The sequence below is a fragment of the Cryptomeria japonica genome, chromosome 7, assembly GCF_030272615.1.
Source record: "Cryptomeria japonica chromosome 7, Sugi_1.0, whole genome shotgun sequence".
Classification (NCBI taxonomy): domain Eukaryota; kingdom Viridiplantae; phylum Streptophyta; class Pinopsida; order Cupressales; family Cupressaceae; genus Cryptomeria; species Cryptomeria japonica.
Window position 1 is genome coordinate 360,513,412 of NC_081411.1, and position 27,535 is coordinate 360,540,946.

Here is a 27,535-nt window from a genome sequence, read left to right on the forward strand (position 1 = left end):
GTGCTAGTAGAAGAAACCTTTTCAGAGGTTTTGAGAAACAGAGATAAGGAAGTTGATTTAGCAGATTCGGTGGATTCAATGGCAAAGAGAACATCAGATCAGAATGTTGCCATTGGGGCTGTGGAGAGAGTTGAGAAAAAGTTCAACACTATGATGGACATGATGTCCCAGTTGATCAAATTCTCCATGAGTGATAGAGAAATCAGTTATTCTTGCCATCCTGTGCTTTCAGCAGAAATTCAGAGTTTAATGATGGGTTCATATGAGGAGAAGATTAGAGAAGAAATTCTTGGCATGTTTGAGGAATATGATACACTTCCTCAACTCGTTAAGGAAGAATTACCTTTCAATTGTTTCATGAACCACCATTCGAAATTATGCTACAAGACTAAGTTTGCAAAGAAAAAATACCATATGATAGCTCTTACTCTATTTGCTCAAGAAGAGGAAATAAAAACTTCAAGTGAGGAGCTTGAGAATGTTGATGATGATTCCCATGTCATGCGTGCACCTACCATTGATGAGGTTGTCATTCAAGAAGAAGAAAAATCAATATTTGAGGTTGTGCATGATGAACCCCTTAATGTTGCTTATGGAGCTAGTGATGGTGTTGAATACACTCATGTGCTTTCAAAGGAAGCGCGGATGAAGATTGAAGAAGATACTGTCATTGAGATTATAGAACCATCTATGATAGATCAACCACAAGGAGATATAAATTCTTTTGGTTCCCCACTAAATGAGTCTAGCATTGTTTCATCACCTTCACCTTATCTCGGCAAGGGGTCAAACCATGGTTTGGGATTTGTTGAGTATGATGATGTTCACCAATTAGCTAAAAATGATGATGAGACAAGATTTGAAGAGGAGGTACATGAGACTTGGGGCAGCCATGGAGTCACTGCTGATAGGTATGACAAAAATTCTGATTTTGGTATTAATCATACCAGCAGTTCACTTTCTTTGGAAAATCAGTTTGTGATTTCCAATGATAACCCATTGTCTGAGATGGGTATAATGAAAACATATGACAATCCACTTTTTGAGTGGGAAGATGGAACATCACTTGGTTCTAGCATTGCTCTTGGTGAGAATAGCAATGTGTGGAAACCAAGAGAAGATTCAAGATCTAAGTTGGATGATACTTGGAGCTATAGTGAGCACTTTCTAACTAAACAAAGTAATCAGCCTTTTAGCATTTGGGATCCAGGTGTAAAAGAAACTAAGTTTGAAGAGGATCCAACATGGGATGAATTTACATTTGATCCTAATATTGTATTGGTTTTAAAGAACAATGTTTACATGGAAGATGGCATTGATGGTGTTGATGGCACGATTGATTTATCAACGCATGTTGCTGATCTTGAGCATAGACATAGTGGCCTCGTTGATCTAGATTCATGTTTACCCCGTGGGGTGTGTGATTAATATTGCATATCAACAGTCAGATGATAACCATAGGATAGAATAGTAACCAGAAACTCAAAGCAATGCTTTCATTAATGCCAAAATGTCTAGTACAATAATCATTCTCTGCATCAGTGTCTCCAACAACAAGTACAAGAGCATATATAAAGACACGGTTGAGGGTTGCGGTTACCACCCGTGGGGAACCGTCGTGCAACGGACAACTACCCTCGACGACACTAACATACTTAACCAACGTAGCTTAACAAGTAGTACAAAGCCCATTTTACGACCAACATCATCCCCCCCTAAGAAAAGTCATCTCTGAACGACAAGGACAAAAATCCGGGACTAACACAACAAAATGGGGATGAAGTATACTGTATACAATAAGAAAATCACTGAGAAGAAGGGGTTGAGGGGGCGTCCCTGAAGGAGGTAGTTGCACCGCTGATGAAGAAGATGCATGAACTGCTGACGCCAATCAAGCCCAGAACTCATACACCTGTTGCGTCCTCGCCTGAAAACCCTTTTCTACTACCATCCGATGCTCAAGTGCGGATTTCACCATTTCACCATTCTTGCGTCCACAAGGAGTTCTTTTTTTCCTTGACATCATAGTCCTCCTGTGCCTAAACCAAACTTGTCTGCAAAACACGCTTTTCAGTCTCAACCTCCACCAACTGCTACTCAAATGATACTATCTCCCTACCCAATTTGTCCTCGATAGCCACCCGCACTGCCCTCTCGGCATCCAACTCCTGGGTACGCTGAGCTAAGTCTCACGCTACTACTACCTCCAACTTGGTGGTCAGCTCCTCCCGAGCCCTCTGTGCATCCACCAAGGCAACCTCACGTCCAGCCAAGACATACTCCGAGTTCCTCAAAGCATACCATTCATGCCTGGAAGTGGCCACAACCCTCTAGCACAAAGGCTAGGAGACGTCTCAAATCCTCCATCACACTCCCCAAAGGCTGATAACTGAACTGAATAACTCCCTGGTGTCGTACGACTTCCCGTTCTTGCAATGCCTTCCCTCAAACTCTATTTGTTCGCAACCTCCAAATTCGTCTCCTTCTACGGCTTATGGCTTCCCCACCAATGCTTAGCTTCAGGCTTCTTTCTCACAGTACAGAACAAGCCCAACACTTACCGTGATTTCTTAAATGTATGCTTGTTTGAATGTCGATGCATTTTTCTTTTCATGTGCCATCACCACCGTTTATCCCTGTCGTGTCGTGGTATTTTTCCTTTCACCCTTTTTTAAATCGCCGCCGCCGTCATCGTGCTCCTTCAGGCCTACGGTGATATTCCACCGTTGGTGACTTCCGTCGATGGTGGTCTCACCGTGGTGGTTCCACCGTACGGTGGCCCCCCGACAGAGGTTCCACCATGGCCACCGTTTTTTTTGGTTTTTTTTTTTTAATATATATTTTTTTAATTTCCTAATCTAATTTTCCAGAGAGTCTTCGGCTCAGGTCCCGTGCCTCTGGGATCGCCCTTCATCCTCCTCGGTTTGCCTCGCCCGAGAGTCTCCCGCTTTGGTCCCATGCCTCTTGAGTCATCTGCTTGGCCTCTCGGGCCCCCCTCCGGACTCTTGGGTGTCCTTCCGGCCTCTCAGGTCCCCTGCGCGCTTCTCATGGTAGGGTTTCAATTTGGACCTGTTGATGGCAAGTCTATTTTCAATGGTCATCCGAAGACTTGGAACCATAAATTCTATAGGGACCACGGTCTCCTTCCCGTAGATAAGAAGAAGAAGAAGAATAAAGATTTTGAAGGCTGCGGCCTTCCACATAGGGTTCCAATCATTGCTGACACGAATGATCTTGGGATTATCTACGTCACCGAGGTTTGTCTCCTTCAATTTTACCTCCTGATACTTGATGGGTTCTTCCTTCGGGAACTAGTGTGCGGTGGTGTCACTCACACGGGCGTCTCCCTTCCAATATTCTCTCTATTCCAACAGGTACACCTCCTATGTTACTTGCTCTGGTTCCTCTACTTCGAGCCTATAGCTCTGGAACATTTTGTAATCCTCCATCTGCCAGTGGAAGAGCCCGTTCAATGACCCCGTCTCATCCTCGGAGCACTCTCCTACTTTGAGAATCCCTTCGGCGTTGGGCTCCATGCAGCCCCGTCCTTCGTCCCTCAGGTCGCCTTCTCCTTCACCCTCTGATTCCGAAGATGATGCCAGTTCCTCACTAACCAACTGCGTCTCAAGGTCTATGATAAACTTCCTTCCTCCATTCTCCATAGACAAAGTGTTCTTCCAGTTGTGGGTGGCCTTGGCTGCCACTAGCCACCCTCTCCCTAAGATCGCATCATACCCTTTTTTCTTTAGTGGGATTACCACAAAGTCCAGTATGAAGGGTTGCACCCTGATGGTAACTTGCTGGCCCATCAGTGTCCCAATGGGTTTGATTCCATGTTGATCTTCTCCCAGGAATGTAGATGGCCACAATGTCGGCTTCCCCAGCTTCCGCCAGGTTTCTTCTGGAAGAACATTCATTCCCGATCCACCATCGACGATGGTATCGGTTAGAATGGTGCCAAGGATACCCATCTCCACAATGGTCGGGTTCCTTCCAGTGTTAACTGCCAGCAGCCTGGGGTCTATTGCAGACCCCCCATGAACATCCGTGCGGTAGTTGGTATTGGTGCGTGGTTGGCAGATATTATTCAGCAACACCGTTCGTAATTGAGGCATCGTCTGGAGGAGATCGTGTATCTTCACAGGCACCTCCAATTTTAAAATTTGATTTAGTATAGCCTCCTCTGCCTCCGATCGGCTGGAAGTACCTGGCGTACCCTTTGCCTTTGCCCTCTCTTGTATCTCTTTCTCAATTTCTTCCTGTGCTTCCTATACCCTTCGCTTCTCTGTCTCTGGGTCTGGGCAAGTTGCTTGTCTGGCTTGGGCGCGGGTTACGGCCAACACTTCCTCTTCTTTGGTTTCCTCGATATTGAGCAAGTTGACGCCGGACTTCGGGCAGGTGGCATCTTCGTGGTCTCCCGGTCCGCACCATTTGCACAAATATCGTGTGGCCTCTCCCTTCGGGCAGTCTCGAGCAAAGTGCCCTCATTGGCTGCATGCTCTACATTGTATCATCGGTCAGCCTTTGGAGTCGTATTGGATCCGGCTCCTTGTATTGTTATTGTTGTTATTGTTGTTTCGTCCTCCCAACCGGTTATCTCGGTAGCCTCCCAATGTTGCATTGTTGTTCGCCTAGGAGCTGCCGGTACCGCCCAATGTAGTTGGTTGTTCCTGCGTAAGCAATACTTGTTGGTTACGTGTTTTCATGTTATAGGGGCATTCCCTGGTGGGATGCCCCGTCAATTCGCTACAATGGGCCTTCTTTGGGCAGGAGCCTTTTGTGTGGCCGTCTGTCTTACATTCCGTGCACCAAAGCTCCCCTTCATCAATCTTGCTCGGACCTCCCTTCATAACCTTCAGCTCTTTCATCATCCTCAACATGTCCTTCTGCAGGGATTGCACCCTTTTCCCGGACTCGCCATCGCTGCTGCTTCCTTTGGTAGAGTCATCATCCTCGGACGAGCTATCCTTCTTCTTTTTCTTCTTGGATGTCTTGGTCTCGCTCTCGAGATCCATCGCTCTATTATATGCATCTTCGTACAAGGTTGGTGGAACAATTTTCATCTTCTTCCGGAGGGAGTGTTTCAGTCCCTCCACGAACCATCTCTTTTTCAACCCATCCGCTGGTTGACTCTCCATTTTCCCCAACAGTTCCTTGAGCTGCCGACTATAGGCTCGGACCATCTCGTTCTTGTTATGCTTTGTGTCATAGATTTCGGCTATTATTTCATTGTCGTCTCTAAGGAAGTGAAACTCTATCTCAAACTCCTTCTTCAGGTTGGACCATGTGCCAACTTTGGCCTTATCCGTATCGGAGTACTAGTCGATGGCCACTCCCCTTAAGGTTGCTCGAATTGTGTTACCCATTCGTCCTGGTCAATAACACCGTTCGCTGACCATATGGTTTCGCAAGTGCGGCAATGGTGGACAGGATCTTCCTTCCCGTCCCCGGTGAACTTCGACAGCTTCTGCCTATTGGCCATTGATGGCGGTCGTGTCCCTAGAGGTGGTTGTTTCTGTCGTGCACCCGCGCCACTCCCTCCCGCACCGGTGGTGTTTCATGTTTGAGCGACTGGGGGTACGATGTTTTGTACCCGCGTGCTTGGTGTGATGGGTCCCAAGAGGGGGTCCTGTCTGTCGTGTGCCTGTGCCTCCTCCGCACCTACGGTCGTACGGTTGCCCTCCCCTCCATTCTCACCCTCTTCGTCTGTTTGCTTCCTTCGGTGATCCTCTGTGTATGGTGTAAGGGATAAATTCCTGAACTGATCCCGGGTCTCTTCGACCAGATTTCTTCATAGCCTTGTTTCTTCCAAAAATTCTTTGTAGCTTCTCACCCTACGGTGTTCTGGCGACACGTAGAAATCTCCTTCGGCTTCTGCTCCTGCACCCTCCGTGACACCTCCTTGGATCCCTTCGGGCAACCCCAGGTCGTCCTTCGGCAAGTTGTCTCAGCCTCCGTCTACATTCTACTTGTTGTTCCACAATCAAGGCTCTCTGTGCAGCCTCCCACTCCTCACTTTGTGCCTTCTTATTTCTATCGTTATTTAATAAGTTGGGCATTAATTCCCGTACATAATGTAGGAGTGTTTTTTATTCTACCCCTAAGGCTCAAGGTTCAAGTTTTCCATTGTCACTTCCCATTACGCTCCTCTTCCTAGCGACGGTTGTTTTCTTCGTACTCCCAGAGGACTTGTTGGCGTCGCTCCTCACGGGCAATCTCCTCCAGGTGGGTTCGCTGTGCCAGTGATGCCTGTGCAAGCAACCGAGGGAGGTGGTTCATCAATAGATTCACTGCGGGGCTAACTTCCTGTGCAGTCCACACGACACTTATTGGGACTTTAGCCTCCATGGCCTCTCTTCGGATGTAGGTCTCGATGGCCGCCTGAAGCAGGATTGAGAATTCCCTCGTTGAAGTGTCCTCTCCATCGTCGAGTTCCGTTTGTGCGTCGTCGGCCTCTGGGTTAATCTCACTAATGGTTAGGCCCATCATGTCCGTACGCCATCCGCTCCTTCCTTTCCCGAGTATGTCTAGGCAACGGCACCAGATGTTTACCCCGTGGGGTGTGTTATTAATATTGCATATCAACAGTCAGATGATAACCATAGGATATAATAGTAACCAGAAACTTAGAGCATTAATGCCAAAATGTCTAGTACAATAAGCATTCTCTGCATCAGTGTCTCCAACAACAAGTACAAGAGCATATATAAAGACACAGTCGAGGGTTGCAGTTACCACCCGTGGGGAACCGTCGTGCAACGGACAACTACCCTTGCCGACACTAACATACGTAACCAATGTAGCTTAACAAGTAGTACAAAGCCCATTTTATGACCATCAATTCACAGTTCATTGTTGAGAGTGATAAAGAAGAGGCACATGTGATTTGTGACAGCCTAGAAGACTTTGATGCCCAATGTGATAGTTGTGGTTTTGGTATTCATTATAACAACAATACATTTCCCTTGCATGATTATGATTGGAAGAATGAATTGTTGGTATCTGCTGAAAAGGAAATACAAACTTTATCTAGATTGGATGACATTAGAAGCCTAGTTGAAAAATTCATCTTCATGACACCAAGAGACCAATGTGAACAAAATGTTCCCCTTGCTGATTTGCACATGATCAAGAACACAATGGAAGGAATAAAATTGGTTTTCTTACACATGATGCATGATAGAGATGTTGCCACCAAGTTTGCAGATGAGACTTTGTCTTTGAATAGGCAATTGAGGGGAGAGGTTAGTGAGCTCGCCATTGAGCTTGATTCCACTAGGCTTTCTTTCAAAAGTGTCCAAGAGACACTTCTTGAACCAAGTGATCAGCTTTATGAGGCCAAACATTTAAGAGAGCAAGAGAATAGAGAAATGGCCAAGGAGATCAATCATGTAATGGAGGAGCTTGATAAGTAATTAAATGGTGAAAATATACGTTGGATATATATATTATTAAGCAATTGGGTGAGTTTATTGAATGATATTATCCCTTCCACAAAATCTTAAAGGGGTGGGGAGGTTCTACATTTCAGAAGTTAACACATGAGGAAGTAAGATCCTTCATCCTTTATATCATTATGGTGAGTGGGCTCAGCAAGTTATTATGATTAGAATAAGGAACTATTCTTAAATAGATTATTCAGAATATATGATTTGGATCAATGCCAACATGGCTATCTTTTGGGTGTATTTATCCTTCATGTAGAATGTCAAGATATATTAGTGAGATGATTAAAACATTCTATCTTGTAGACATTGATTATTATTGATAATATCCATAAATGCACTGCTGAGATTATTCTACACTCTTCCATGATATATTTACCTATAGATGAGTGTATTAGACACTTATGCATGAGAATGATACCAATGCATGAACATATAGGTATGCTAGATTAACAATGAGTCAGGTGAGTGAAATTCCATCATTCTGGTTGGCCTCGTCTTGCTAGATCCTTTAAGATGGGTCGGGCTCAGGTTTTGTGGCGTATATGATGTTATATCCTTTCCTTGTGTCTTATTGATTGAGATGGGTATATGACTCTTACTATTTGCTGTGTCTTGCAGATTAAGCCATGCATGTCTAAGTATGAATCTTGCAGTTTATATATTTAAACAACATTGATTGAAAAGGTAGATGAAATTTATACACCATTTACTCTTCTCATGCAGATTTTGAGTGTGGTTTCATGTGTATGTTAAGAATTTTTAACAGAAATTGTTTCCATTTAATAGCTATGCCAGAATTGTAAATGGACTTACAATTCTTAATGATTGTAGAAGCAATTTAAATTTATGATTTCAGTCAAAATTTAGTATGTTTATTTTCTGGTTTAGCTCCACTTTAGTAGTAGAATGTTACTTAATGATATCCATATTTATTAGTGCTTATTTGGAAGGGTGTTACAAGAGGCATGTCATTAAGTTGCAGAGATGTTCTAAGAATATTAAGGTGGTGTCTTTCTGCGAACTTGCGTGTGCTGTTGGGAGATTTTCTTCAAAAATTTGTGCTCAACCATTCAAAAGATTTTGTATTGGAAATCTATCATTCTTGTACTGGTTCGATTGATATTATCTTCATTGCTGTGTGGTTTCTATGACAGTAGTGGTTGATACAGGTGCTGGGCAACTGTGTGAAAGTCTTAAAAATCAACAACTCTCTGAGTGTATGTATGAATAAGTTATAATGTTTGACAAAAGAGACTCATCATGTTAGTTATGAAGTGTCGAGTCTAAGAAAAACTTATCAATTCTGTCTTTCAAAAGATTTGTACTCAACGCTGGAGTTTGTGCTTCACCCTATTATAAAAAATATAAATTTAGTGGTTAATTTCATAAAAACCCTAATTGATTTTGCTAATTTTGGCTTGTGGGTTGCATAATTTTTCACTTATATTTTCAAATCTGATTTTATACATAATGAAATTTACTAAATCTGTTTTGTTTGCTATTTCACATATGATTACATTGCTTTTCAGTTACATTTATCACAATCATGTGTTGGATAATGACTTCTTTCATTTTACATTCTTTCATTTATATTACTTCTTTTCATTCATAGTAGTCTTGCATGTTGCATTTTTAGGGTTTCAAAGACGTTTCCTACTTGCAAATCATATCTCAAAGCTTTTATCTATGTTATGTTGGCAAGAGACACTACAGGTATGATGAGATGTTGTCATTGATGGCAACTCATATCAGATTTGGTATCTGCAGTTCATGATGTGATCATTTAAGAAAATTGTTTGAAGATTAGTGAGGTCCGGTAAAACAGTACATCCGGCAGAGTGTTCAAGTTTTGGTTGGTGGATTATTTTGGTTAAGTATTTTGCTTTGCGGATTTCGGAGAACACTTTTAGACGTGTAATATGTCTTATTCCTGGCTTGTAGCCTCTGGTGATGAGTTTGGTGATAATTGGAAGATCCAGTAGACTGGTTATTGATAAGAACAGTGCATATCAACAGTAACGTGTGCAAATTCAACTTCCGGATTTTGAGGATTGATTTTGGCGATTGTTTGTGTGTTCGAGGTTGTTAAGACGACATGTGGGAAGCTATGGACATTTTGTTTTGGTTTGCCTAATTGTTTTTGGATCGATTTGAGCCGACTTGGGTAACACATTTCATGTTGTGTGTTATGCGGTTTTTGGGCCAACATGGAATTGAGCTAATTTGATGTTGTGGATATATAAGACCGATTGATTTGATCATTTGGTAGATCGATTGTTATGTGTGATGTGTGTAAGAGCGGTTGTGCGCAGTTTGCATGTGTGTGGTTGGAAGATTGGTGCTTCGGTATGTTAATGCATGGTAGCTTTGGCAAGATAAATGATTGAATGAGAGATAAATGAAGTATCTCATTCAATCATTTATCCTATCGATAAACCATTAAGAAAACTTCAAGCTATTTCATTTGATAATCATTCCTCATTTATATATCAAATCTACTTAGTCGATCAATATCGATAATCATATTATAGCATGGCATATCAGTTTGCATTATAACTGTGATCACCAATGATTATCGGGTTAACCATATATCCCGATTTATATTGGATGTGTTCTCAGCAATAAACAAATAATGATTATCAAGTTGTTATCGGGTAGCAAAGTATGCACCGCTTGATATATATAACCATTAGTTAGTGGTCGATATCGGTTAACTTAGACACCGATTGACATCGGTTAATATGCCACGCAAACACCGATTGACATACAACGTGAATACCAATTGGCATGAACACTAAGTTACATGGACCCCGATTAGTATCGGGCTGGTAATTAAATAAACACCGATTGATAGTATATATCAAAGGGTGCGATCAAGTAGTGTCTTGATTGGTCATGTCCATAAGACATGACTGGTCAAGGCACTGCTTGATCCTCCCCTCTTGCATATATATATCAATTGATATTTGTGAAGAGGATATTGAAATCGATAAATATTCCTCTCACCTGCCAAACAAAGAAGATAGTCAGATTTATAATAAAGATAGATAATACATAGATATAGAGAATACAAATTAGAACACATCTTGCATATTGAATTGAAAATTGAACATCATTTACATGGTATCAAAGCCAAGTTAAATCGAACCTAAGGCTGTTCACTTTTATGGAAAATTCAAATCAAGCATATATTCAACATCACAATTCTTTCAATGGCTAGCGCAATCAGATTTGAAGACAGACTCGGAGGAGGTGATGACTTCTCAGCATGGAAGTTCAGAATTCAAATGATTCTAAAAGAAAATAAAATTGAATCATTTGCAAAGACTGAAACTGCAGAACCTGAGACTGAACCTGACAAAACAACTTGGAGAGAAGGAAATGAAAAAGCTATTAAAATCATAGTTGATGGGGTAAGAAACAATATTATGCCTATCATAAGGAAACATGAAACAACCTTCAACATGTTCAAAGCACTTGAAGATGCTTTTGAGATATCTAATGCCAGTAGAACCTTGGCTTTAAAAAGAGAAATAAATCACATAGCCATGATAAAAGAAGAATCAGTCAATGCCTACTTCATGCGAATATCTACCCTAAGGGATGAACTGGCAACCCTTGGATATGAGATCCAAAGCAAAGAATTAACCCTCATTGCTCTAGATGGGTTGCCTAGCATATGGGAAACATTCGTCCAAGGCATCAGTGCAAGGGATGAATTCCCAAAATTTGATAGGCTAAAGGCTGACTGTCTCCAGGAGGAATCAAGACAAAATAAGAAAGGGATCAAGCAGAAGAATATAGATGAAGATCTCCAAGTTCTAAATACGAACTCAAACAAGAAAAGCAAGCAGAAGCAATTCAGGAAGAGAAAAAGTCGTCACGGCAAGAACACCTTCAAGAAGGACCTTTCTCAGATTCAGTGTTACAGATGTGACAAATTTGGGCACTATGTTGCCAAATGTCCAGAAAGACCTAAGCAAGCTACATTTGCCAAAACAAGAAAATCTAAAAGGGAAGAGGACCCCGAGAAGTATGTACTCTATTCAGCACTCACAAACCAAGCATTAAACAAAGTGAACTCCTGGGTGATTGACTGTGGCTCATCCAGACACATTACAGGATTCAAAGAAATACTAGACTCCATGAAAGAGGAGAATGATGAGGAAGTAACTATCGAAGATGACTCTACACATCCAATCAAAGGAGTTGGAACCTGCACCATCAAACTAAAGTCGGGTGTATCATTACAACTTAAAGGAGTACTATATGTTCCAGGCATCAAGAGAAATCTAGTATCAATATCAGCACTGGAGGACAATGGATACAGAGTAACCTTCATGGACAACAAAGTATTGGCTTGGCCAAAGAACTCATCCATCAAGAAAGCTAAAACAATTGGTCAAAGACAAGGCTACTTGTATGAGCTATGCACAGAACCCAACTTAGCCCTAATTCATGAAACTACAGATGCTAATGAAGTCTGGCATAGAAGACTAGGCCACCTAAATTTTAGAGCTTTATCATCAATGGGAGACCTTGTCATAGGTCTACCTAAGTTAAAGCAATATCATTCGGGGGCATGCACAGGATGTGCCCTACGTAAAAATACTAAGGGTGCTTTTCAGAATAGTACTAGGAAAACAAGTAAAATTTTAGAGTTAGTTCATTTTGATGTATGTGGACCTATGTCCGTACCTTCATTGGGGGGATTTTTGTATTATGTAATATTTGTTGACGACTACTCTAGGAAAACTTGGATCTACTTTCTGAAATGTGAAGAATCAGAAGAGATCCTTAATAGGTTTAAAGAATTCAAATCACTAACAGAGAACTACTCAGGAAATAAAATTAAAACCCTAAGAACTAATAATGGGGGGGAATACACATCAGAATTATTTAAAGAGTTTTGTAAAAATTCAGGGATTAAGAGGGAGTTAACAATACCTTATAACCCTCAACAAAATGGGATAGCTGAAAGGAAAAATAGGACAATCGTTGAAGCTGCCAAAGCTATGATTCTTGATCAGAATCTAAATATCAATCTTTGGGCAGAAGCAACTAGCACTGCTGTATATATTCAAAACAGATGTCCCCACTCTCATCTTGAAGATAAGACCCCTAAGGAAGTCTTTACTAAATCAAAACCTGATATTAGCCACCTTAGGATATTTGGATGCCCTGTCTATATTCATGTACCTGAGGAGAAAAGATTAAAATTAGAGCCTTCTGGAAAAAGGGGAATCTTTGTAGGATATAGTGAAACCTCCAAAGCTTATAGGATCGATATACTTGGTCAAAGAATATTGAACTAAGTAGGGATGTGATCTTTGAAGAAGACTTAGCTTTCAAAAGAGCCCTAAGCTCTCTAGACCCTGAAGTCTATATCCCCACCCCTAGCATAGATAGAGATCCTACTCTTGAGCTTCAGAGGGAGAATCCTGAGGAAACTATAAGTGAAACTCAAAGTCCGCCTAGAGAAAACCTCAAGAAAAGACCAATATGGGCCACCAAGACTGTAGCAGAAGCTCAGAAGTTTGTTGCTCCTTCAGGGACCTTCAGGGAAAGCAAAAGGCCTAACAAATTCACCAGCTATGTTGCCCTTATGAATGATCTCTCTAAAGCCGAACCAAACGATGTATCAGAGGCTCTTGAACATCAAGTATGGAAGGATGCCATGTCTGAAGAGTATCAGTCCATTATGAAAAATGATGTTTGGGAGATTGTTCCTAGGCCAACTAAGAAATCTGTTGTTTCATCTAAATGGCTTTTTAAGATCAAACATGCTGCAAACGATAGCATTGAAAAACACAAGGCTAGATTTGTAGCTAGAGGTTTCTCACAAAGGGAAGGAATAGATTATGAAGAACTTTTGCACCTGTTGACAGATATACATCAGTAAGAGTTGTATTAGCCATTGCAACAATTAAGGGGTGGAAGGTACACCAGATGGATGTTAAGACAACATTTCTAAATGGTGAGATCTCAGAAGAAGTCTACCTAGAGCAACCTGAAGGGTTTGAAATTCATAATGCAGAGTCTCATGTGTGTAGACTCAAGAAAGCTCTCTATGGGCTTAAACAGGGTCCCAGGGCCTAGTATGAAAGAATTGACACCTATCTCTCAAGACTAGGCTTCTCTAAGAATGATGCAGATCCTAATCTCTACTACAAAAGAAATAAAAGTGATATGCTAATGTTGATTTTATATGTTGATGACTTATTAATCACAGGAAATGATCATCTTATAGATCAATGCAAGAAAGGTCTATCCAAAGAATTTGATATGGACTTGGGACTCCATTACTTCCTAGGATTGGAAGTGTGGCAGAATTCTAACAACATTATACTAAACAAAGGAAAGTATACCTTGGATATTTTGAAAAGATTCGGAATGCTAAACTGTAGGCCCATGACCTCTCCTATGGAAACCAATTTACATAAACTTAAAGAAGCAGCAGCAGAGTCACAACCCACTGACTCTACTCAATACAGACAGATGATTGGGTCCCTGATGTACCTGGTGAATACAAGGCCAAATATCTGTTATGCAGTTAATTCCTTAAGTCAGTTCATGTGTGAACCTAAGGAGATACACCTGGTTGCAGTAAAACACATCATGAGATACCTACAAGGTACCCTAAACCTTGGTCTCAAATATGAGAAAGTTGATATAGACCTACATGGATTTGTAGATTCAGATTGGGCTGGAAGTGTAACTGATAGAAAAAGCACTTCAGGGTGTTGCTTCAGTCTAGGTTCAGCCATGATATCTAGGATCAACAGGAAGCAGTCCTCTGTAGCTCAAAGCTCCACCGAGGCAGAATACATTGCAGCTTCTATGGCTGCCCGAGAGGCAGTATGGCTTAGGAAGTTGCTTGTGGGGTTGTTTGGAGAACCTATGAAACCCACTATTATACATTGTGACAATCAGAGCTGCATAAAACTTTCAGTTAATCCAGTGTTCCATGACAGATCCAAGCATATTGAGATTCCATACCACTATGTGCGAGATATGGTAGACAGAAATGTGATTCAATTAGAATATGTTTGTACAGGAGATCAAACGGCAGATATTCTGACCAAACATCTTTCCAGAGTGAAGGTTGATCACTTTAGAAAAGGTTCAGGTATGATAGAAAGGTAATTTTCTTTGTAATCTGTATTTACATATCAATAAGATGTTTAATGTGTAAACTTCTTTGTCATGATAGGACATTTTGGATTTTATCCCCTGGGTTCATATCTAAGAGGTGACGATCTCTCAAGATAATGAACACTTGTATGGAGACATTATAAGGTGACGATCTTATAATGTCCAAACCAGTTATCATGTTGGATCTCTGGTGTGTCATGGATGAGCCATGATTGTGTTGTGGTAAAACATTTGTATAAGATGTTAGTGCACCTACCACAACTTGGATAAAGATGAGAATTGAATATTTTCTCATATGGTTATCCTTAAGTATTGTGTGCTTAGGCAATACTGATATCACATGCTAAGGTGATATCCTGTCATCACAAGATTGACGTGATGGACATTTTGTATCACGTGTTTAGGTGATACTTCATATCTTGTGATTAGGTGATATTATGATTTCCTAGAAAGTTAGATTGTGTAAAGAATGCTAACTATCATTTGAATTGTGATGCTTGATACACTGCTCTCATTTATCTTACCTAGCTAAGAGGGAGTGTTAATGCATGGTAGCTTCGGTAAGATAAATGATTGAATGAGAGATAAATGAAGTATCTCATTCAATCATTTATCCTATTGATAAACCATTAAGAAAACTTCAAGCTATTTCATTTGATAATCATTCCTCATTTATATATCAAATCTACTTAGTCGATCAATATCGATAATCATATTATAGCATGGCATATCGGTTTGCATTATAACTGTGATCACTGATGATTATCGAGTTAACCATATATCCCAATTTATATCGGATGTGTTCTCAGCAATAAACAAATAATGATTATCGAGTTGTTATCGGGTGGCAAAGTATGCACCGCTTGATATATATAACCATTAGTTAGTGGTCGATATCAGTTAACTTAGACACCGATTGACAACGGTTAATATGCCACACAAACACCGATTGACATACAACGTGAATACTGATTGGCATGAACACTAAGTTACGTGGACCCCGATTAGTATCGGGCTGGTAATTAAATAAACACTGATTGATAGTATATATCAAAGGGTGCGATCAAGTAGTGTCTTGATCGGTCATGTCCATAAGACATGACCGGTCAAGGCACTGCTTGATCCTCCCCTCTTGCATATATATATCAATTGATATTTGTGAAGAGGATATTGAAATAGATAAATACTCCTCTTACTTGCCAAACAAAGAAGATAGTCAGATTTATAATAAAGATAGATAATACATAGATATAGAGAATACAAATTAGAATACATCTTGCATATTGAATTGAAAATTGAACATCATTTACACAGTATAATACAAAAAATTAGAGCAGAGCAAAGTAGCAGGGCAGAGTAAGACCATTGGTTTTGTGCTTAACCGGAACTATACTCAGGCATTTGTTGATGCTATTAAATAGTTCAAACTCTCTTGTATCCCTTATAAACATTTGTAAATAGTGAGCCTTCCGGGTTGTAGCCCTTATTGTAAACATTGGGCAGTGAGCTCTAGGCAGTGTGTCTAAATGCATAAACATTCCCTTATCTATACTTCTAACAAAGTATATTAAATATTGTGGGTTTGAATCCCATCGTGGTTTTTCCCCTAACGAGGTTTCCACGTAAAAAGCTTGGTGTTGTTGTGTTGCTGATCTTGACTTTTAGGTTTTGCGCTTTGTTTTTCTTCATTTGCATTCAATGGTTGAAAAATCAAATTACTAAAGTTAAAATTGTTGAACACTGATTCACCCCCCCCCCCCCCTCTTAGTGTTCCCTTGATTCGAACAATTGGTATCAGAGCCCAATTCCTCGGAAGGAGCCTAACATCAGGGTGATCCAGGAAGGTGTTATAATGGATTCTAGTGGTCTTAGACAACAACTACTTGTTGCACTTGATGATCTTGATCAATCCAAAGCTAAAGTCTTGGAATTGAAAACAAATCTCAAGGATGCTAAAAATTTCATTTTGACATTAAAGGAGCAACTGAGTAAGTCCAAAGTAAAAAGAAATGAGCTTGTTGATCAGCTTTAGGAGAAAGAAAGTCAAAGCATTGATGAAGAAGCCTTAAAGGAAAAGGCAGAAGAATGTGACAGGCTTGCTAGAGTTAATGCACTTCAAAAAAATGAAATGGAAGCCATTGTGATGAAATTGACGAAGGAGATTGAAGAAAGGAAGAAGAATGAGGAAAAGCTTGCTCAGTCCTTGAAAGACAAATTTGAAGAATGTTGCAGACTTGAGAATGAGAATGGACAGTTGATAAGTGACCTTCAAAATGCTAGAGAACATGAGGAAGATCTTGGAAAGCAGGTCCTCCTCAAATATGATCTTGATGTTGCAAATGAGTACAAGGAGAAGTTCCGGATCAGCTTAACCAGACTAGATGAGATGCTTGCAAGTCAGAAGAATCCTAATGATACACAAGGTCTTAGATTTGAGAAAGGCGAAAGTTCCAAGTCAGCACAAAGGAAGAACAACTCAAGAAGGCCTCCGATAAGGCAACCTAATGCTCACAAATTCAACGGTAACTACTTTGTTTGAAATAAATTTGGTCCTATGGCTAGTCAATGCAAAAATAGGATGATCAATAATGGTCCATCTTTTACTGGTCAATGTTTCAAATGCAACAAAAATGGTCATAAGGCAAATGTATGCAGAACTGTGATGAATAACTTTCACAATAGAAAAAATGTCAGATGTTATGCATGTGGTATGTATGGACATGTTGCTAATCAATGCAGAACAAGAAGAAATCAAATGAATTTCAGGCCTATGCAAGGAAATGTTGTTTTCTATACTTGCAACAAATCTAGTCACATTGCAAAGTATTGCAGAAGCAGAAATGTAAATAGGAGAGGTCTGAAATGTTGGTGTTGGAAATAAGCCACACCCGGACTAACGATGGACTTGTCCAAGAGGGGCCAGTAGCTCAGTGGTAGAGCACTCCAGCAGCGTATGGAAGGTCCTAGGTTCGAGTCCTAGCTGGTCCATGTCTCAACATAGTATCAGAGCCAGGTCCAAGCTAGGAGCCCCAAGCACACAAGAGGTGTGGCTTAAGGGGGGGTGTTGGTGTTGGAAATAAGCCACACCTGGACTGACGATGGACTGGTCCAATAGGGGCTAGTAACTCAGTGGTAGAGCACTCTAGCAGCATATGGAAGGTCCTAGGTTCGAGTCCTAGCTGGTCCATGTCTCAACACGAAAGGCATGAACAAGAATGTGAAACCAGATGAGAAGGGTAAAGCTAAAATTGAAGAGATCAGAAATTAGATGAAGAAGACATGGGTTAAAAAGACTGATTCAGAAATAGGAAGTGGGTCCGCACCTGATTCCAGTGCTGGAACCTCATCCGGTAACTAAGCCAAGACATCTAGCCTTAGGGGGAGACTTTCATGAAAAATTTACAAATCCCCTATTGAGATTTGTACCTGGTTCCTACAAGCTGCAGATGATTATTTGATGTTTACTGATTTTGTGGAAGATTTTCTGGAAGCATTTGATGATCCGCAAAAGATTTCTTGAAGATCTGTCACTATGTAGAGTATCCAGAAAAATTAGATGGTTGATTGTAATATCCCTTGTCCAACTGATGACTGAAACAAGGAATATTTGTTGTCAAATCTGTGTGTTATGCTGTTTACTACTGCTGCGTGTTATGCGGACTGCTGTCTCAGTTTGTTTTCATTTTTCTATTGAATCTCCACATAAGCATTCATTCAATGAAAGAACATTCTATGATGCCTATATTAAAGATATAATATTTCAGAATGCATCTTCCACACTTTAATGATGTCTAAATACTCAAATGAACCCAAAATGAGACTTATAGGTCTGCTGACATTATATCAAATAGTTGGTACAAATCCTCATAAAAGATCAAGCAACATATGGCAGGTTTAATGCAGACCACTGGCTCTATTATTGAATTTTCAAATGTCACTTACAAATAGTTGTGATGAGTAGTTACAATGTGACAACAAATGCTTCAGACCCTAGTTAATTAATTCCCCAATCTGCAACAAGTCTGAATACAAATGGTATCAAAAGCAACCAATAAATGGTAAAGATAGAACCTGGGTCAGTTCGCTATGAAGAAGAAGCATATTCCACGCCAAATACACATTGAATGTGCCAATTCGGTCCTGCTATGGTGCCGACCCTGCTATTATGGTAGGTGGTCTGAGAACTAATGTGATCTGCTGTCTTCTGTCCTCCAAACCAATCGGATTCTCTACCAAATGAAGCGCCCTTCTCCTTGAGTAGTCTCCTAGCTGTCATATACATAGAAAGCTCAAAATCGAGGGTCTTACAAGCTCACGACTGGCATCTGATCTGCTTCACAAATAAATTGAATTGAGCATCAAAAATGCCTCTCAAACAATCTCAATAATATTGCCTCACTCCCTTGTGAATTTTGAAGACATTATAATGCAAAATCGATACATGTAGAGAGTGTCATGAATAAAATCGAGGGCTATGGCAGTCTGAAGTAGTTTCTGATACAAATCTAAATGGTGGCCAAAATACCTTCAAATTGCTCCTAAAAAGATCGCCTTGACCTCCTCATAAGACCAATACAAATGCCCATATACTGTAGCGGTACTGTTCACAACCACCACAGCAATGGCACTGTTCACTGCTGCAGACTTATAATAAATAAATTAACATCTGAAATGCCTCTCTTCAAGTATGAAATGGTATCATGGCCTTTTCCTAGGATGAGCGATCCATTCTATTAGTGAAATCGATGCACAAAAAGAGAGTTATGAGCAATATTGTGGCATCACTCTAACTGGTATACAGTCTGAAAACTACCACAATCTGATGTAAAAACTCCTTATGCTCAAGTGAAAGGACTGATTGTCCTTCCCAATCACCATAACCTGTTATGCACAATGTGGAAAACTGAATATCTCCCACTCCCAAATGAAGAACTAGGGTTTTGTCCAGCCCTTCCTCAATTTGCTGAAGGCTTACGTCCTCAAAGATTCCACCAATGCCATGCATTAGTCATTTCTTCATATCCAAATCTCCAACCTGCTGATCCTCTAACATCCTCTTCTATTTATCTTTTTTCATCACCCTTCACGAGGTTCCTTCTAGAAGAGGGTAGGTACACTTTATTATTTAATATTATTTAAGTGACTTTTAATTATTTTTAATTTTTATACTTAAGTCACTTTTTAATTAAATTAATTAAATATAAAGTCACTTTTAATAATTAATTTATTTTAATGACTTTAAAAGAAATTAATTTAATTAATTCCTCCTATATCACCTATTAGCTTAGCAGCTAAAATTGGGGACATTACATTGATACCTCACCAAAGCAAGGATGAAAAAATCACCAAAAAATCGTATGAATCGCGATTTACCAGGAGCGTAAAACCCAAACGATTTAATCTTAGAAAAAACCGGGAACGGTTTTTATGGGAAAATAGCGTGTTTCTCAACAAAAAATCGGGAAAAAATCACGAGTAAATGCCAAAAAATCGCGTTTGGAAAAGTAATTTTGGTTTTTTTTTTAAATCCTAAAAAGGTTGCACGATAGTTTATTTTGTTTTGACGTTAGGTGTAGGTGCACGGGAGGAAAAAATATGCCGCAATTTCGATTTCGATTTCTGTCTTTTGCGAATCTGCAGACTACAACAACACCCCAGTGTTCCAAAGTCAAACTTCCTAAGTTTAACAGTTTGGAGAGTTTGACGTGAAATGGAAGATTTAAAATTTAGGTTTCGTGGTTTGCAGAGTTTGACATGAACACATATGAATCTATTCCTACTTCCTATAATAAGTATTAGTATTGGTGATTGATTTTGTTTCTTTAAAACAATGCGAAGGTTTGAGTTTTCAAAATTGGTTCTTTATTGGGCAACAACATCAAACACAACCATTAAAACATTAGATAAGAAGATGTAGCAAGAATATTTTAAGAAATTATATATTTTCAAATGTTCGATAAATTTGCCGATTTATTGCAAATTTTTTCCTGATTTTTTGCCGATTCCCGATTTTAAAAAAAATTTAGTCCAAAAAATTTATTGCTGATTAAGATATTTACATCTTTGCACCAAAGTGCACTCAGCTTTATTTTGAGTTAAGAGGGTGGAACTTTTATGCATTTAAACCTAGGTGGAACAAATCAATGGCTAAACCATTACTAACACACACCTCTACACTTACTACCACTTTTTTCTAACTAAATCAAGAAACTAGATAGTTTTTCTAACATAAAAGTGCACCTAGATTTAGTTTGCCAGCTTTCCTTGAATGTTTTGTAGAATTTTATCTCCTTAGGCCACTTTTAGAAACATGGTGGAGTTTCTTACTAATTCAACCACTACAAAAGTGTGCCCAAGCTCTTGAGTGAATGTTTGGTAGAAATTTGGGCAGAATTTTGCGTCACTATTGCTACTTTTTCTTCAAGGAAGAATTTCAGGCAGTGACTGCATCTAATGCTGCCACTTCAACATGTCTTGGCAGAGAATATTAGTGGCTAAACCACCCAAAAATTGCATGCAACTGCTTCTACAACCATGTCATGATTGAAGCATTATTTAAGTCTGCCATCATTAATAAGTGCCAATTTGTTGAAGGTGAAAACCTAGGAGATTGTGAAGGCAATCACCATTTTTACAATGTCAGTGATGATTTCTTATGGTTTACCCATACATAGAGTGTGTCCATGACTTATTAACTTGTTTGACACTTAGGTGGAACTTCTAATCACTTATCCCACAAGAAACACTTTGCTAGTACTCTGCCACCTTATTGATGCTGCTAAGAGAAAGTTTCTCATCTATGCCAAGGTGGAGTAAACAAACTTGGCTATCTTTCCATTCCTTCACTTGGAAATGCCATTGACATCATCTCGAACATTATCATTATTCTTTGTTGGATTTGTCATGATCATCATCATCCTACAAATATTGTTAGTCAAACAATAAAGACCATAGATTCATGATATTACAAACTTTGCAAACTGACCGAAGAGATCACAAATTAAATTGGATTGACACAAAAACAAAAATTACCTTGATCAGAAATGAACAAAAGGTAAGTATGAACAATGAGTTTCATAAGGATGCAACAAGTGCTAATCTGTTTTTTGACACTTCTGACAAAGGTCACTGCAAAATAGGCTTCATTGTTAAATATTTTGTCACTATATTGTTTCCACAAAAACATGACCATACTGTTGTGACCATTTCACACATCGCCCCATTAAAATGGGGACCCCCTCTTTTTGCTCGGTTTTGCCTGTTTCTCTCTCTGCTTTTAGGGTTTTGAGTCGTCTGGATTAGGGTTAGGCCTTAGGGTTTCCGTTTTGATGTTTTAAGCCAGAGTCCAGTCCAATTTTGAGAGATTGTTGAGCTTCCTCTCGTAGGATGCAATTTTGAAATAAGGTAAATTGTCAGGGGTCAAGTGAGTTGGTCTAAGTTCAGTCAGATTTTGAATGCAAATCCGAAATTTTGCCTAAGTGTTGATCATGGAATTGTGAATTTTTTGTGATTTTGACCAAATTTTTGAAATTTTGATAATTGATCCCAGGCATTGGAAATAGCTTAATTTTGCCTTGTCAAGTGGTTAAAACTCTAAAATCCTGATATTTTGGCCTGTGGAAGCAAAATCGCTCCTGTCCCTCAGCCAAGGACCAGGGCGAAAATGATGTTTTATGCATCTTGATTGTTAATTTGTTTCATTTGTCTTGTGTAGGGTCGCCAGGAGATGCGTTTGAACGCAAATTGAAAGATTTGGAAGATTTTTGAAGCTTAAAATGGCAAATTTTTGGAGTTTGAAGACAAATCGCTCCTGTCCCTCACTGAAGGACCGGAGCTTAAAATCCAACATTGCCTTGTCCTTGCAAGATTTCAACAATTTCGCGATTTGAGGAAAACCAAGGAAGTACATCCTGTCAGTTGAATATAACTTGGAAATGTCATCATGAGGAAAATTAGACTTAGAAGCAAAATCGCTCCTGTCCCTCTGCCAGGGACCAGGGCGAAATTTGATGTTAGCTCCCGTCCCTCTCCCAGGGACCAGAGCGAATTTCCTTATAGGGCAAAATTTGGGCGAAGATCAAGTGAAGATTAAGTTTGAAGCAAGTAAAGAGGGTGTAACGAACCCATTGAAGATAATTTGAAGATTGTAAAACACCGAAGCGAGGCCCATATTTGCCTAGGCACTCCTGTCCCTCAGTCAGGGACCAGAGCGATTTCTTCCTTAGACCAATTTCTCACCAAGTTGAAACAAATACCATGCCAAGGATAAGTGAAAGGGGGCACAACGAGTCCGTTGAAGACAAATTTGGAAGTTAGCAAAGCACGAATGAGCCTACAAGTGTAAGTTCGCTCCTATCCCTCAGCCAGGGACCAGGGCGAAATATTAGTTATGTTGCCTTCCTTCCAAGTTTTAAGTCACTCCAAGTCAGGGTACAAGGAAGCAATGATGTTTGGAACGCCTCAACAAAGAATGAAGTTACAAAGACCGCCAAAGATGAAGGATTTGCACTATATGCCCAAGTTCGCTCCTGTCCCTCAGTGAGGGACCAGAGCGAAATCTCTAAATGAGCTTAAATTTTGAATATCAATTCTATTTCATACGTTCAGGAAGGATCAAAGGGACATCGTTTTACATTGTGAAGGCAATTGCGAGTTGATAAGAACAAGGATGAGCCCAAGACACCAAGGATCGCTCCTGTCCTTTAGGAAAGGACCAGGGCGATATTCACTACATTGGCCATCTCTTTCAAAAAATTACGTCAAGGCAAGGACGTACTAGGTTGCACAAGGTCGAGATGTTCTTGAGAAGATGATACGCGAAGAAGTTAAACGTCACAAAATGATCAATTTGGGCTAGAACACAAAGTTTGCTCCTGTCCCTCACCAAGGGACCAGGGCGAAAATCATTCAAACATCAAATGTGCCTAGTTAAGGACGAGTAAAGTATGCGTGGAGTGAAGGGATAACGTTGATTACTTGCCTCGTGATGAAGATTGGTGATCAAAGAAACAAGGATCAAGGAGAAAAGCTAAGTTCGCTCCTGTCCCTCACCAAGGGACCAGGGCGATATTGACCTTAAGAGGCATTTATCCACAAAGTTAAATCGATCAAGTTCGAGATACCCAACGAAGATGCCAATTTCCACGTGGAGATGGTGGTTTTGAACGTAAAAGGCAAGAGAATCAAGGCTAAAATGCTAATTCGCTCTTGTCCCTCTCCCAGGGACCAGAGCGATATGGTTTGTATTTTTGCATCTCCCAAATTTTGGCGCTAATGACATTTTTCAAATTATATTAAATGCTAAGATCAATGAAATTTGAAATATTTAATTAAAGTTAGCATTTAAAAATTGCGCGTGGACATTTAATTAATTATTTTTTTTGCCTTTAAAAAATCGAAAAATTAATTACAAGGGCATTAATTAATTAATTATTAATTTAAATAAAAATTAAATTGGGGTGAGCGCTTGAATTTTAAATCTTATATTTTTACAAAGTCGGCCCTTGATTTTTATTTGAAATTTGTTTTAATTGCCATATTTTACAAAGTCGGCCTAGAGGTAAATGAGAGGGTGAGCGCCTATAAAGGGGAGGTAAATTATTTCATTTTCAAATCATCATTCAAACTTCATTTGCATGCGATTTGGAGAAGACAAGGAGAGTGCGAATTTCATCAAGGATTCAAGGTGCGAACATCATCAAAAGGAGTGCGAACTTGGATTGGAGTTGAGCGAACTTGCCATCATCACGTTGAAGACCCCCAAAGGTGGCGAAGTTGCTAAGGAAGACGTTCGCTTGAAGAGGATCGCGTTGAAGTCATCAAACATCGATTTTTTGCCTAGGTGAATTTCTTAATTTTGCATTTTAGAGTTAGCTCTCAAGAGAGGTATGGCGAAATCTTCTCTTGTTTTGAATGTTGATCGTCATAGCCTTAAATTTTGAATTTTGAAATTTTGAATTTCAAGTAGCTCAATCGTATTTAGGAAATGATAACTCAAAGACTTATCATGAAGTTTCCTAAATTTAATCTCTAATCTATAGTTATACATTGCAAAATCTATTTCTAATTTTGAAATGTTGTGTAGGTATCAAGATGGCGACTCCCAGGCTCGAAGGATCTACAAGTCGGAAGGCTCTCATCAAGGAAAATCAAGCCAGATCAAGGACGGTCTCATCAAGGACGATCAAGCAAGGACAAGGACGACCTTCTTCGATCCAGCCTAGCATCGACAAGGACGACATTCTTTGGACTAGCGTTATCAAGATAAGGGCGACCTTCTCCAATCCAGTATTCCAAGGCGAGGTACATCAATCATCCTGCACATCAAGGACACAAGAAGTTAGAACAAGGGTTCGTTGAAGAAGCAGATAGTTCCAGATGAATTAATTAAAGCTAGCTTCTCAACAACATCAAGTTGAATATTTACCAAGTTACAAGTGTCAGACGAGGTGGCATCCTAGTCATCACTTCTCCAGTCAGTGTGGTCCACCTCAGCATGTCCAGATTCGATGTACCTAACTCATGGAAGGTGGCACAAACTTCAATGTACCTACTCCGGCTATTCATTGGTGGAATTTTCCAGAGAGGACATGTGTCCAAGCAATACAATTTTATCATTGGTCAAGCATTAAATGTTATTTAATGGTTGTAATAAACCCTAATTAGGGTTTAGGTGTCATAATCTTGGCCATTGATCTTCTTTTTGATCTAGATCGTTCATTGTAATTGAGGATGCTTTTTATACCCTCATTTCTTTTCATTTTGATATATAGATAGATAGAGAGAGAGAAGAAATTAGTGATTAGAGATTAGCAATTTGATAGAAGCAAGTACTTTGTAGCAAGATTGAGCCTTGAAGAAGGAATTTCAAGCAATTGTTGTTCATGATGGCTTTGAGATCAATAAAATATTGAAGTTATGGTGTTTTATTGCAATTCTTGTGGTTATCTTCATGGTTGTTCGTTTTCTTGAATCATTCTCAATCAAAGTAGTATTTTAATTTGGAGGACAAAGTGTCGGACTTGATCGTCGGTGAGGTTCACTTTCCAAACCACTAGCTTCTTGCTGATTGTAGGAACGCCTTGCGTGGTCGATTGGAGATACTTGAATCACTTAAACCTTCAATCATTATTGTATTTTGGATATGTACCTTCGTGGTAGTATCCTTGATCCTTGATGTATTGAAAAATCATTCGTTACCTTAGAAGATCGCATCAATTTCAATTGAGTTGTTAATTTATGGCAATATTGAAGTTGGTAGAATCTCGCCAAGTCTCTTCCACATTGAGTCATTCTTAGGATTAGATTAGACTTTATCTCTTGCAAGCCCTACTCTTTTGATCTTTTTGAGAACTTGTTAGTATTAGGAGATCCTGTTCCTGCAGTTCGGATTTGACGTAAGACCCCTTGATGAAACAGCAATCACAACGACCACTGGTGCTTATCCACACGTAGAGACCCTACTTAAAAGAACATTGAAGTCACCCTAACCGATCCTTCTTGCGATATCTTCAGCAGTTAGAGATTTTATTCAAGAGAGGATAAGGTACCCTTGGGTATTTTATTCTGTGTATGATTGTGTACAAAACACACGTCAACACATACCACGGTTGATTTTGTGCATGAATTTGAGCATTGGCATATATCTCTAAATTTGCACCAATATTTGTTTACCATGGATAGTCTCTACAAATTTCATTTAGGTCTAGAACAGAGGGAAAATAAAACAAGACATTTTGGGCGAAGCAAAACCATAGAACCAGTAGAAGCAGATGTTTAACTATTTCTTCCCAACTGTAACAGTTTGGCCAAATGCTTCATCCTGACACTCCTCTTTTTGGAGTTGGTTTTGTGTTAAGAATCAAGATCTTGTTGTGCAGGGCCATCCAAAGACATCATTTGATTTTCAGCCTTGTAGGTGTATCCCATATATGTCTCTAAGCCTCATTTTTTGAATAAGAAGAAGTAGATCGAATAGTTGAATCATGGATGTGCCTTAGGATGTACACCATTTCCCTGAGGTGATGTGGATCGATCTTATTTGGTTATTTGGTTAATATCCCGACACTCCTCTTTTTGGAGTCGGTTTTGTGTTAAGAATCAAGATCTTGTTGTGCAGGGCCATCCAAAGACAACATTTGATGTTCAGCCTTGCAGGTGTATCCCATAGATGTCTCTAGGCCTCATTTTTTGAATAAGAAGCAGTCGATTGAACAGTTGAATCATGAATGCGCCTTAGAGTGCACACCATTTCCTTGAGGTGGTGTGAATCGATCTTATTTGGTTAATATCCCTTGATATTTGAAGGTTCCTGTATGCAATTAAGATTTGAAGGAGACTAACCTACTGATTACAGACCACAATACGATCTACCTTTTCATGTCATGTCTAGTATTGGCTGTGACCAGCCATGGGGAAAAACTAGTCAGCCTCTTTGTTAAGGTTCTATCCCAGCAGGTGTACCTGAAAGTCGTCAAGCTAAGGATTACAAAGTTTGGAATATCAATTACAGTCATTATACCAAAAGCTTGATTTGCCATTACCAATCTGCAAAGTGAGACCTCATTAAAGGTGTTGATATTCCTGATAAATGTCTTGCAATCATGGAGAGATTTCCTTTCTATGCAAATGCATTTGACTTGCACCGTTCCTCCGGATTGTATTTGTGTTGAGTTATTGGCATCTACTCATATGACGATTGTTGAAAATCCATGTGTATTCCATGGAAAGAGCTTGATTAAAGAGACCAAATTTTTTATATTATATCAGGTGGTAATGAATGATCCCTGGGAACAACTGGCTATCAACTGGATATCATCCACAATGATTTAATGATCATGACATCTGCTAGAGGTGAATGTGGGTGGGTGCTAGTTTCAGAAACCAAATTGCAATAATGTCTTGAGTTCTGCTGATTTTGTTAGCAAGATTGC

General features: G+C 39.7%; 1 protein-coding gene across 2 annotated transcripts in view; it reads right to left on the reverse strand.

Annotated features, from left to right (window-relative positions):
• LOC131049807 (flavin mononucleotide hydrolase 1, chloroplatic) overlaps positions 1–27,535 on the reverse strand; it is a 187,833-nt gene that overhangs the window by 28,500 nt on the left and 131,798 nt on the right. The gene's annotated exons all lie outside the window — the stretch shown is intronic.